Source organism: Miniopterus natalensis, chromosome 16 (assembly GCF_054644295.1).
Source record: "Miniopterus natalensis isolate mMinNat1 chromosome 16, mMinNat1.hap1, whole genome shotgun sequence".
In the NCBI taxonomy this organism is placed as follows: Eukaryota; Metazoa; Chordata; class Mammalia; order Chiroptera; family Miniopteridae; genus Miniopterus; species Miniopterus natalensis.
The window spans coordinates 40,224,293-40,238,409 of NC_142096.1; positions in this window are offsets into that span (position 1 = coordinate 40,224,293).

Sequence of the window (14,117 nt, forward strand, 5' to 3'; positions counted from 1 at the left end):
CCCGGAGAATGACGTCAAGCTCGGGGCCAAGCTCTGGCGTCTGCAGAGGTTCCCCTCCTTCCCCTGGAACAGAGGGGAGACCCGCCCTGCCTCCTCCGGCCCCCCGCCGCCTCCGCCTGGCTTAGCCCTGGAGCTCTCACCCTCAGAGCACCTTCAAGGGGGCGCGTCCCCCGCTGCAGGCGCGTCTCCGAGACGCTGAGCGCCTGCGAATGACGGTGCTAAGTGAGTGGTGGAGTCCGGCTGTGAACTCACCCTCTGGTCTTGAGGCTGAGATTTTTCCTGTAAACCATCACGCATTTTTTAAAATGTCAGGGACTCTGCGTATGTGGCTCTTCCTATTTCTTGCTGATCTGAGGAGAGTCGGTTTAGACATCACTGCCTCTTAAAAGCCTTTCCTGACGTCCCCTGAGCCCTCGGCGTGTCCAGGTGCCGTCCACGTGGCCTCCGCCCAGCCTCACAGGGCACGTGCCGCCTCTGAAGTACTCATCGGGCACTTCTCCGCCTCTCCTGCTGGGCTGTGGCTTCCTTCAATGCGGCGGTTGTTCTCCATCTCTGTATGCAAAGCCCTAGACGTTCTGTGTTTCTTGAGCAAGAAGAGTCTCTAGAAATCGGGGAGGTAAAGGAGGCAGGCCACGCAGTTCTGGGTCTCCCAGGGCACAGATGGAACCGGCGGGCAGCGTCTCCCGCACGAACCGAGGGCTGGCCAGGTGTCGGCTCCACGCAGCAGGATTGCTCCAAGTCTGCTCCAGTGTCTCTCGTTCTTTTGGGGACAGTGACTACCAGGCCATGTTCTTTCCTTAGTAGCCGCAGGAGCTCAAGAGGGAAAGCATATCTCAAGTCTTTGATTCTGTTTGGTAGCATCCCATTGGCCAAAGCAAGTTACGTGGCCAAAACCAACATCAGTGGGGCACGAAAGCACACTGTGCCTCCCGGACACGGGAGGAAGAGGGGAACGAACATTCCAAAGAACAAACTGAAACGTAGGAACCTGTTGATTTACAATTTATTACAGTGGGACCTAGAATAAGTGGCATAGGACCTTCTCTGGTGAGAATTGCTTTTGCCTATGTGTTGGGGACAAACTTACAGCTGGGATGGAGTAATAAGTGGCGGGAAATAAGTATGACACACTTTTACTGGGCACCTGGTAGGCTGCAGAACCTGCAAACATATAGGCTCTGTCCTCAAGACTCCCAGCCCCAAAAGGAAGAAAGACCCTCGGTCATTTTTAAAGTGTATAATCACCTCCCCGTAAAGAAATGCTCAAGATGTCCAGGGGCAGAGAGAGGAACAGATATTCTGACTATGAATCGGGAGATTTCCTCAACAGGCAGAGTTGAAAGGAAAGAAATCTAACTTCTCATTCCCCTTTAATTTTTAAAAATAACTTACCAGATAATTTCTGTTCCCCTGAACCTCCTGTTCTTATCCGACTGTCCTGCACAGAACATGTGCTCAGCTCAGTGCCTGGTGAGTAGAAGGTTTGCTGGGTGATGCCATCCTTGCAGACTGACTATGAACTCTTGACAAAAGCCTCATTTTTCCCTCTCCTTTTACAGATAAAGGAGCTAAAGCCCAGGTGACTGGCATAACTTTGTAAAGACACACAAATATTTAATGATGAAGCCGTAAGCAGAACCTAAGGCTTGTGGCTCCCGGTCCAGTGATTTTTTTGTGCTAAAAATTGCATGAAAATTACCTGAGTCTAGTTTTTAATGGAATACAAAATAAATTATACCGTTGGGAACTGTCTAGCACAGTGATTGCAACATAGGATGCACTCTGTAAATGTTGGTTGAATTAAATTAGAAACTGGAAAGATTCGTAAGATTTCTGTTTTAGTCCAACCCGCCATTCTGCTTTGATGAGCTGGGAAATGACCTTGCCAAGGTCACACGGTTCATTGGCCACAGAGCTAGAGGAGAGCCCTTTGGTCTTAATCCAACACTCCCTTCCCTGTGCTGCCCAAGGTGTGCATGGGTCCCCTGCGTGCTGGATTGCGGGTGGGGGCAGGGCATTGTTTAAAGCCATTTCGTTGTAACCTGTTGCCAGCTTCTGAGCAGGAAAAGACAGTAATTCAAGTTGTCAGGGCCCTTAGAAGCCTGCTCTGGGGTGTTGTATCCTTAACAGAAAGAATCATAATGCTTAAATGTGGTTATTCTTGGGCCCATTCGGAGAGCAAGAGTGTATATTCTCAGCAGGCTCAACACAGACAATCACAGTTAAACTTAAGCCTCCAGACAAGCTAAATGTCCAGGGCCTGGGAAATAATTCCATGTTGATGGTTAATCTCCTCCTGCTGGGTGCTGTCAGTGTCAGGCAGGGACAGAAAAGACTGTGGACTCCTATGCCTCTAGTATCATCTCCAGCAAGTCCTTGTCTTCCTGTGTTGCTTACAACTTCAGGTGGGACACAGAACGCTCCCCAAGTTCTCTAATTGTGCAGAGCCAGCCCGAGACATTCAATCCACAAACATATTTTAGCCCCAAACAACTTTCTAAGGGCAAAGACACTTAATCAATAAAAGGACTTAAGGGGACCATTTGCCACTGCAGCTGTGTGGGTAGGACAACTAATCTGGAACAGGGAGAGGTGTGATCTGGTTCCACGCGGGGAGACCCCATGCCCTTCTGTGCATCTCCCACTCCTTCCTTGAACCTCAGCTTAGTGCAGAGCAACACTGAGGTCTCAGGGATTCTGCTTCTATGGGGCTCTTGGCCCCACACCTAGTTGATGCCTAATTTCCTGAGATTATTCCAATGACATTATACACACTGAACTCTCTTATAACAATTCTTTCAGAGCAGTTTCATAAGATATGTGAAACCCTGTCCATGCTATCCATGGACAACCCACCTTATTCCTTCACCGTGCCTCAGAGAAGCGCATCTTGGTACTCCTCCAATATCAAATGCATCTTCCAGGGAGAGCTTTGAGTCCCTGGAAGGATCTTTCAATACCCTAGGGAGGAGCACCCAGTCACGTAAGGGAGCTGCTCCCTTTGAATCCCCTTCTGCTGGGATCTGCTTGTGCTTTAGGGTTGGTAGGTCCCAAGAAGAAGCCCAGGGCTGAGTGTCTTACTGTAGATGCTGGAGGAGATACTGCTCTGCCCCTCAATGCCCTCACTTGAAACCGGGGGTCCTGACAGCCCCTCAGGGGTGACACATCACTGTTACATGATTCTCCCATCTTACCCATTCTTTAATCATTCAAGGCAGTGTGTATGTCAATTCATTTTTCTCACCCTACCAACTAGCATCACCTTGCCAAAGGTAAGCATTTATATTAGTTTACAATGTGGGTCTATGAGTAACAGAAACTCTTTTGCTGGCTTAAGCAAACTGAGGCACTTATAAACTTTAGGGTTATTTCTTGACCTTAGGGGCAGATCCCGGGAGTGTCAGATGGCCCAAGAGCACAGCCACGGAGGGGACTCTTTCCCATGAGATGTACAAACTCATTTTGCAAAATGAGAGCCATGGGGGGGAGAGGCCATAGATAAATAATTATTGACATATTGTTTGCAGCTCCAGAGCCCCTTCATGGATCATGTGCCACTCCTGGCTAACTTTGCTGGCTACTGGAAATGAAATGGCTGTGAACACCTCCTCCTGGGATCTGCGGGGTCTCCTGCAGGACAGCGCAGGCTGCTATTATGTGCCTGAGGAGTCACTTGAAACAATTTGATTGAGACTAAGAAGATAAATATTTTCATGCCTATTTCTTGATCCCAAAGGGCTAAAACTCACCCTATCACACATCTAATAATTCCCCATGTTCTATTTTCACAGCTTCCCTTCGTCAGCAGGGAAAGGTCTGAAAGAGGTGGGATTCGCTTGCATGAAGCATCTACATTTCCTGGATATGGGTCTAAGGCAAGGTAGCGAGTCTGTGAGGACCCCCATGGTTCTCCAGGGTGGAGACGGTGACAGTCCCCGTGGTGTGAGGGGAGTCACACAAGGCTCACGGTAAGCACTCAGCAAAAGGTATCTGGTTAAGATAATGATGGTGATGGTGACAATGACGATAGTTTTAGTATGAGAGAAAAAAGTCAAAAGAAGCAAACAATTGGTAATGGAATTAAGTGCAGACTTTGGGACTATGTAGACCAAGACTCAAATCTTAGCACTCAATTTGCCAGCTGGGGAACTTTGGCCAAGTGCAAGTTTTCTGAGCTTCAATATATATATTTTTAAATATATCTTTATTGATTTTAGAGAGAGGAAGGGAGGGAAAGATAGAAGCATTAATGACGAGAGAGTCATTAATCGGCTGCCTCCTGCCCGCCCCTTACTGGGGATCAAGCCCGCAACCTGGGCATGTGCCCTGATCCAGAATCGAGCCAGCGACCTCTTGGTGCCTGGGTCGACACTCAACCAACTGAGCCATACCGCTGGGCATGTATTTGTTTTGAGAATTAGGAGGAACATACATAAATGTCACTCTCAATAGATTGATATGTATAGATGGATGTATCAGTATTCATACAGTACCAATAATCTGCGTGGAATATATATATATATATATATATATATATATATATATATATATATATGTTGTAATTACATACATATGAGTTGTCACAGTATTTTCACTTACAAGTGTGTTTTTGAAGGCCATGGTCATGGGAGGAAAGGTTTTTTGTAAGGCATAGGCACATCTAGAGTTTGTTTTCCGTTCGCCTTTCTCAGGCATGTGCCTTAGGATACTGGTCAGAGAGGGGAGCGTGCCTTGCTTTGGGTCTGGTGCTTCATTCAAATGTTAAGATCACTACACCAGGTTCCATTTAATAAATTACTGCTAAGGGTACACTAAATGGCATCGTAGTAGCTTCAAATCCATTAACAGACAATTTACTAACTCTACAGGAAAATGGATCGGGGATAACATTGGAATAACGTCCTGTCCCTGGAGCTCAGGCCTTCTCCTCACATCATTTCATCCAATTAATCGGGTAGCTATTATCTCCATTATACAAATGGATAGACTGGCCTACGAGGTCGGTGAGCACGTGTCAGGTCCCACGAAGGGGCGGTGCTGCTGCCCAGGATAGGGTCCAGGTGGCCTTCGTCTCTGTCTCTGTTCTTACTCTCAGACACCGCAGCCTGGCCTGCCCTACTTTTGTACACGTCTGAGGCAACTCTGAACCTACACAAAGCAAAGCGATGCTTGGAACTACGCTCTTCAGTGGCCACCCTAAGTATCTTAGGCCTTAAACTAGGGCGCCAGGAGGAAGAGGAAACGGGAGACCATGCAGTGTGCAATATGAGGAAGAGTGGAGGACTTGAGAACATTTAGTTTAGAGAGGAAAACTTATACTGGAAGGTAATGCTGGAAATAGCGCCCATGTGAGCAGCCCTCTGAAATGTTCAAATCACTTACACATCACTGTCTCCTCACTCGCCCTTCAACAGAGTTTGTAGTTTAATAGAGTTGCCTATTTTTTGCAAATGAGATGTCTCAAGCTTGAGTTTGGTGACATCTGTAAAGTGACACTCCCAGGAAATTGGGAAAGACAGTAACTTGAGGCAGTTCGGTATTAAACAATCCAGGGTTAGCTTGCACCTCCGTTACGTACCAACAAACCCTTAGCTCTGCTTGGGATTTTCTCCCTCCTCTGTGGGCTGACAGGGATCCCCCACAGGGCCACAGTGTGAGCTGACGGAGCTACGCTCTTTCCAGGGCGGATGCCTGTCATGAGCGTCTGGGCTCCTGTAGCCTGCGCTCCTCGTGTCCTTCGGGCTCAATCCTGGATATAACACTCTCATATTATAATGAATGGCTGCTGGGCCTGCCTGGCTTTATTTCCTGGTGTGTGTGACAGACCCAGGTCATAACGGGCAGTTTTGTCCACATTGTCATTAAGGCACTATGGCCAGATGTTTTGTCTCCATGTAGATTTATTTCTCAAAAGCTTATGAATATTTGCTGCAGGTGGTTTAGGTTGCTCCCAAACTCCAATGGCCTCAAATTCCATGTTGTATTTTTTCATTAGATTTTGCCAAGACACACCTCATGGCAGTTTTTTTACCTCTACTGTTTTCTCCAATACCATAGAGTGTTCCAGATCATAGGGCCCCTGCAACAGGGCTGCTATCATAGCAGTGCGGACCTGCTGCAGCACCTTTTCCTTCTCTAGATCCCACGTAAAGTTGGCAGCCTTCCCCAACGCCCAGAAGATGGACTAACGCAATATTCCTAGGTGTGACCGTGTCCTTTTCAGAACCCAGAGAAACCCAACAGTGAGGACATTTCTCCCTCGTGGTGGGAGGTGGAAGACACAGCGGCTTACCTTTCCCTCTGGAGGCCATGCTCTGAACTCATGACCACCTGCCCTCCGGATTATTTGACCCTGAAATTGTACAGGGACATGTTCAGCCTCCAAATCTTTGTGAGGTTTACTTCCCACCTCCTGGGCAAATGCGTCTTACCCAAGCCTCTGGTTTGCTGGCCATTATTTGCTCATCTAATCCCATCAAACTGACATTACCAATGTAATTGGTCTATGTGATGTTTGGCAGAATATGCAGAGTCTAGGTCACTTGGGACTTTATTATTATGACAGTGAGTAGAAGAGTTAGCATAGTCTTAGGGTAAAACTGTGTGTGTGTGTGTGTGTGTGTTGTTGTTTCATGCAAGTGCAAACTGTTTTGACATCTTTTCTGATAAGGATAGATAGGCAGGAACACACTGTCCAAATCCACATGTCAGGTACCTGAGGATATACTGATCTGCTCTTTCAAAGACACTGTGTCTCCCTGGTGGCTCCAGTTGGGCTACTACTTGGGTGAGCTGCAGGAGCCTGCACCAGCCTTGGTGTTGTCCATCGTGGTTAATTAGAGGAAGAGATCATAGCAGTCATCCTGTTCCCACATCTTTTCAACTCTTAGTGGTGGTACTAATCTTGCCTCCCCCTAGGATATGCTGCTGTTTTAAGTCACTCTCGTGGATGACAGGACAAGGACATTGGTGGTCTCAGAGGTTCTTCCTTTGCCTTCTCCACTTGGATAGATTTCACCCCACATTCCAAGTCCCGTTATGGAGTTTGTGTCAACTGCCAATCATGTCGATCCCAATGTCAGGGACCAGAGAAGTGATGCTGGTCATGTTCTGGATGCTGTGATTATTGTAAGCTGATGTTGGCCAGCACTTCAGGACATCGCCTGACACCCATTTGACCCTACTTTAACAAAGGAACTATTGTGATGGGTAGTTTTGTGTGTCAGTTTGGCCAGGCAGTAGAATCTAGTTATTTCATCCAACACTAATCTAGGTATTGCTGTGGATATTTTGTAGATCTGGTTAACATTTGATTATCAGTTGATTTTAAGTAAAGGAGATAAGTATTCCTTTTTCCATATGCCTGTCACAAATGCCAGATACATTATACTCACTAGCTGCTTCCTTTCCCCTATATAGCCTCACCCACCAGCCACATTTTTGCTGCGGCCACGGCCTTATTTCAGGGACTGTCTATACTTCACCCTCCACCAGCACTGGGGCCTCCTTGCTAGCCCGACAGGGAATGATCCTGCTTCGAAGCTCTACCTTAGCACCTGCTTTCTTGTATTATCCCTGGTACCAGCAATCAGAGACTGAATTCACTGGAAGCAAATGCTGAGAAGGTGTTCGGAGGGTAAATGCTAATTAGAGATCAATAGTGTGAAAGACTGCGGACAGGGGAAGCAGTGCTAGACAAAGGAGAGTGTCAAATTCAATAGAGGCCTGTCAAAGCCTTAGTTAACCCGGGCGAGCTCTGGAGAGAGCACTTTCCACCAGAGCCTCCTGGGAGGCAGGAAGGTGCATTAAAACCCACCTTCCTCTAGCTTGACTCTAAGAACCTTAGCTACAAAATAGTCACGAGTATGTAGAATATAGCACAGGGAATATAGTTCATAATATTGTGTTAGCTATGTGTGGTGTCAGATGGGTACTAGACTTTTTGGGGTGTCCACTTTTTAAGGTATATAGGTGTCTAATCACTATGTTGTATACCTGAAACCAAAATAATACTGTATGTCAACTATAATTGAAAAATAAATTTTTAAAAAAATATTTTATTGATTGATTTCAGAAAGAGTAAGGGAGAGGGAGGGAGAGATAGAAATATGATGAGAGAGCCATTGATCGGCTGCCTCCTGCCCGCCTGCTACTGGGGATCGAACCCTCAACCAGGGTATGTGCCCTGACAGGGAATGGAACCACAATCTCCTGGAGCCTAGGTCTATGCTCAACCGCTGAGCCACGCCAGCTGGGCTGAAAAATAAATTTTAAAAGAGAGTAGCTACCTCTAAGTATTGGGAGTATAAGATTATTTTATAACAAGAAAAAATACTTTAAAAGTTCAATAAAAGCAAACCTTTGTGAGGTTTAATTTTTTAAAATAAGAAACTTAGAAAATGCCAATAGCAGAGATTCACTTCAAATAAAAATGGACATTTTTTTAAAAAGTATGTTTTCATTGATTTTTTTAGGGAGGGAGAGAGAAAAGCATCCGTGAGAGAGAGAAACATCAATGGGTTGCCTCTTCGGAGCCTGGCTGATGCTCAGCCAACTGAGCCACATGGGCCAGGGCAAAAATTGACTGTTTTCCACATTCATTTTGCAAAGGTAACTCGAAGGTGGGTCCCAGAACAGACAGACTGGCCTGAGGGTTAATTGCTGTGGTTTCCTTGTTATTGCACCAGGATTTTTTTGCAATTTAGTGTCTTTTCTTTTCCTCCTCGTGTCTGTCTGCCGGAAGCCTGCGGTCTGGGCATAGCGCCCGGTGTGATTTAATTTTGGTTTCCTACTTAGGCGGCATCCGAGCTGTGGTCTGGAGATGACATTTTACAAATTGCGTTTCGGCGCCTTTGTTTATTTATGGCGGAAGGAGTACAGGAAGCTGGAGCCCAGCCCTGCGATGCTAACGTTAGGAAGAGGCGGAGGGAAGCTGCAGCGAGTGAGAACGCAGACGGAGCTTCCACCCGCGACTGGGGCTGGGGTGTGACGACAGCGCAGCTGTCACGTCTCTGTCCCTGCCCATCCCTGCCCGCGAGAGCCCGGGGTCAGAGGAAGGGCGGCGTGGAGCACGCGGCGGGGCGCGCCATCTGGAAGGACCGCGAGCACGGGGGGCCTGGCACTGCGCGGGACGGGCCTGGCACTGCGCGGGGCACCGGGGCTCCCAGGGCCCAGGGCCGGGAAGGAAGCCGGGCCCCAGGAGGGTTCTCGAGCTGCCGAGGGCGAGCTGGGCTCAAGGAGGCAGCACCCAGCCCATCGCGGGCCGCAGGGTCTCCCGAAGCTGGCCGGGCTGTGTGTGGAATCGGCTGGATCCCACGGCGTCCCGGCCACTTTTCAGGATGGAAACGTCTGCTTGCGCCCGCTCCCTCCCGTCCAGCTTTTCTCCGCCCCTTCGCGGGTCAGCCTCCGGGTAGAGCCCTGCACCAGAAGGAGGCCTGGAAGAGGCCGGGAGGGGCCTCCCTGGTTCACAAAGCTCGTCTCCATCTCCTCGCTTTTCCCTGCGCCGCCTCTGACCTGCAGGGACAGAGCAGGGGCCAGGGGATGCTGGTTCACGGCCAGCAGGGTGTGGCTGGCAGATGTTTATGAGCTGAATGACTTCTCTTTGGGGTGCCTCGAGGGCTCGCTCCTTGGGGTTTGTCCAGGTGGGAACATCTCCATGCGGGACCCTCCCAGGTAAGAAGCTCTGCTTCACCCAGGGGGCCAGGCTGCCAGGTGGCCGGGCCATGCTCCCCTGCTGCTCTGTCGGCTCTGGTTGCCACCCTCGTCACTCTAGCAGCCACCTTTGTCTTTAGGCTTTTTCAGGCCTAGATCGGATACCAGTCCTTAAGCTCCCTGAATTTTAAGGAACACACATCCAGCTCTTGAAGACCGTCACCTGCTTTAAGGGGAATGGGCAGAAACCCTCCCTTTTCCCGGGGTGATCGAAGAGTTACCGCATGCCTCCCACCCTCGCCAAAGTCGGTCTTCCAGCCCCCAGCCTCTGACGTCCTCTGCGTACTTGACGGGCTAATTCTGAGATGATCACCCCCCGTGGCCCGTTCCATGGGCGGCGTCCGCACTACGGTGGTGAGCTGAGAATCAGTTATTCTGTCCTGCGAACCTCAGACTGCAGAAAGAGCCACGATTAATATCCTCCATGAAGGGCCACGCCAGGAACCAGAGGGCTGCGTAAGGGGAGCATCACGTATGTGCTGGCCTCACTCCTATGCTCCGTCGGAAGCCGGACACGCAGCTCACTATGGGGCTCTCAGTGGCGTGGCCTCGAATTCTGCTCAGTGCAAAGTTATGGTATATCCAGCCTCGGAGGCAAGAAAAACAGTAGTTCACTAACTGAGGTGGTGAGTAGCACAGAGATGAAAAGCTAAAGCGCCCTGGCAGGCGCGGCTCAGTGGCTAGAGTGTTGGGCTGCGCAGGGAAGGGTCGCAGGTGCAATTCCTGAGCAAGGCACATACCTGGGTGGCAGGTTCAGTCCCCGCCCCAGTGCAGGAGGCAACCGGTTAATGTGTCTCTCACATCTCTCTCTCCCTTCTACTCTCTCTGAAAAGCAATAGGAAAAATATCCTCATGTGAGGATTAGCAAAAAATAAGTTAAAAAAAAAGTCTCAAGATGGCTGATGCCTAGATTTGTTCAGTCTTAGCTCTGCAGGCTCATAGCTGTGGACCCAGGAATTACATTTAATCTCTCTGTGCTGCAATGTTTTAAGCAATAAAATGAAAATAGTAATAGTATTCGCATTATAGATGCTATAAAAATTAACTGAGATAATATATACGAGATACTTAGAACAGCATACATAATAAATGCTCAATAAATGATAGCTCTTATTGGCTTAGGGTTTGAAAACCCTCCACCCCCGACACACACACAGGCACACACACAGTCACACACAGTCACACACACACAAAGCAAGAGAACTGAAGCCATTTCTGGACAGCTGGTGATTCATTTCAGTCAATCAACTCAGCAACTGCGCACGAGCCTCTGCCTGAGCGCCGCGCCAAACACCGGAACAGGGGTTCGAATGAGGCAAGACCCGTGGAACAGTAGGGGCACTGGATGCACACGGTGGTCAAGGTCAAGAATGTCTCAGGATATACTTAAGTACTGAAGTCCAGGGTGACTCATACTTAAATAGCACAAATACAAACCAGAAAGTAATGGCAGTAATCACCACCCCGATCGACCAAAGTGTTGACATTTGAGGCTATCCAATGCTCGGGAGGGTGTGGGGAAAACAGGCACTGCCAACAAAAATATAAAATTGTCCACTTTCATGGAAGGCGTTTAGAAAATATCTATAAAAATCAAGCTGTGTGTTTCCACTGATCGAAGTGTCTTGCTATAGGTACACAGACATCCCATGTAGATGTCTCAGTAAACAGTAACCAAGAATATAAAGATGTTTATTTCAGCTTTAATGAGGGAAAGAAAAGACGTAAGGAAAAAGTGCCCTCCGAGAGTGGCCTGGCTACATAAGTTATGGTTTATCCAAACAATCAAATACTGCGTGAACATTAAAAGGGTTGAAATAAATATTGCATGAGCTGATATGGAAAGATAATCACAGCATTTTATTAAATGGAAAAAGCAAGGCCCATAACACTGCACATTAGCATTGCATTTGAAAACATACAGAACTCATGCACAGGCACGTGTGCACATGGCGCAGCTCGGCCCTGAACTGCCTGCAGCGGGCACTGCCCGCACTGTGGCATGAGTGACCCTGGAGCAGCGCCTGAAGGGCGAGGTATTGTTCCTTTGCTTTTGCAGAATTCAAGGCCGTTCTAATTCTCCCATCCTGCACGTGCATTATTTCTATTTGGTGTGGGCCTCAGAGTTTGTGTGGTGAGATTTTGACCGTTTTGAAGAAGTGTCTTCACTGTCTGTGACACCATAAAATAGCTCCCTCCTTTTGTATCATGTGTGCACACCACACACACACGAACCCCCACAGGTTATTATTTTTTCAAGTCCAGGAAAGAAGAATCCACCGTGGAAGGGACGCAGACCCCAGGCAGGGCTCCCTCGGCCTCTGTTGCAGGTGCCCTCTTGCTCCATTGCTTATTCTGTCCGCTCCTCCCCACTCGCCTCTGCCGATGACTCACTTTCTGTGGAAGACTTGATGGGGACTTGCTTGTCCTACTCCCTGAAACACTTTCCTCACTTTGGCTGGGCATGAGCATCACCCAGGGGAAGTGTTAGGACAGCAGAAGGGCCGGGGCTCTGCCTCCAAGCACTAAGCACAGGTCCGGGGCACTCTGAGCGGAGCGGACACCTTGTGAATCTTTCCAGACGATGGTGACGGCGGTGATGCCCGGCTGACGAGCCCGGAGTTTCTCACGTTCGCTGCCACACTCCCACCTTTCTACAGAACGGCCACCATTGTAAGGTCCTGTTCTCCACATTGTAAATGCTTCAGGGTCCCTGTGGAACAGAGATGGGGGTGCCTCGCATGGCTTTTGAACTCTCTACTCTTGCTCTGCGCTCTCCTTCCCCACAGCTCACTCCCTCTCTGCCCCCTCTGCCCCCCTATACCCTTCCCCAGCTCATAAATAATGCCCAAGTTTCTCAACTTGCCTCTCACGTGTGAAGTCAGCTACGTTTTAATGAGTTTGCTCAGTATTTTGATCTCTCTGATCTGGATTACAGACCCTTTGAAGTGAGCTGACCCTAAAGCACCATCCTCGATAGCAAAACCTTCTATTCCCGAATTCCATTTACTGGCTCTGTCCCTGTAAAATTACCTGTCAGTTACCTGTCAATGAGTTTGCCCTGTAACTGTCCTTACCCACCATTGAGAAACTCTATTTTCTTTCTGTACTTTCTGCACCAACTTATACTGTTCCCACATCAGCTTCACCTGGACCTGACCTGTTAAAGCAGTACTGTTAAAAATTTAAGGATCTTGTTAAAATGCATATTTATATATAACAAGTCTGGGGTGAGGCTCAAGATTCTTGCTTGTTAGCAGGCTCTCAGGTGATGCAGACACTATGGATGCTCCAAGGGACACAATCTGAGTAGCAAGTGTAAGAGCTGCAGGCTCCAGCTTGTGGCTTCCGCTCTGTTAGCCCCATTTAGACTCACACTGGTCCATTGCTGCCTGTTACCAGAGCTGGCAAGTGGACCATGGCAGTTAGTAAACGGCAAGGTCAGAACTTAACCTTGGGTGGCCTACACTTTGGTATCCATAGTAAATACAAGCATGCTCAGGGTTTGAATAAAAATCATAGGTCATACTTACCAAGCATTTACATTCCAGCCACTCAACAAAGTGCTTTTCATTTATGATTTTTAAAAAATTAAATCTCACAATTTTATGAAATGGGGACTACTAATTTCCCACATTTGTACTTGAGGACGCTGAGGGTAACTAACTTGTATGAAGTTTCACAGTAAGTGATGGGGCTGAAATGCAAGATCATTTTCTCAGATAAATGCTATTAGCTCCTAGGTGTGTGTGTGTGTGTGTGTGTATGTTCATAATATTGTGCCAAGTAAGGAGACATGGCAGACATGGGCAGGATGTGACTTCAAACTGATGTCCATGACCTTTAATACATCCCTACCCTGTCTTTCTTTGTTTTGTTTTGTTTTTTGTTAATCTTCACATAAGGATATTTTTTCCATTGCTTTACAGAGAGAGTGGAAGGGAGGGAAGGAGGGGGAGAGAAAGATAGGGAGAGAAGGAGAGAAACATTGATGTGAGAGAAACACATTGACCAGTTGCCCCCACACAGGGGGTGGGAAGTGAACCAGCAACCCAGGTATATGCCCTTGACCAGGATCGAACCCAAGAGCCACTCTAAATACTGGCCGACACTCTAACTACTGAGCCACACCGGCACTGCCCCACCCAGTCTTGAAATTATATACAAACATATTCATTTTGCAATTAGCTTTTTAAGAAAAAAATGCAGCACAACAGCCTCAGTCCTCAAATCTTTATCTTGCATTTCTTACTTTTTACTTTCTTTAAGTTTTGAAAAGTCTGAGCTGTAGTCTCCAATGAACTCCTCACTAAGCTAGACATTAGCACCCATACCTGTCCCAGAGGCGGGAAATCTGCTGGATCAGCCCACCCCGACCCCGTCAGGGTAAATAGGGCGTGTGTGAG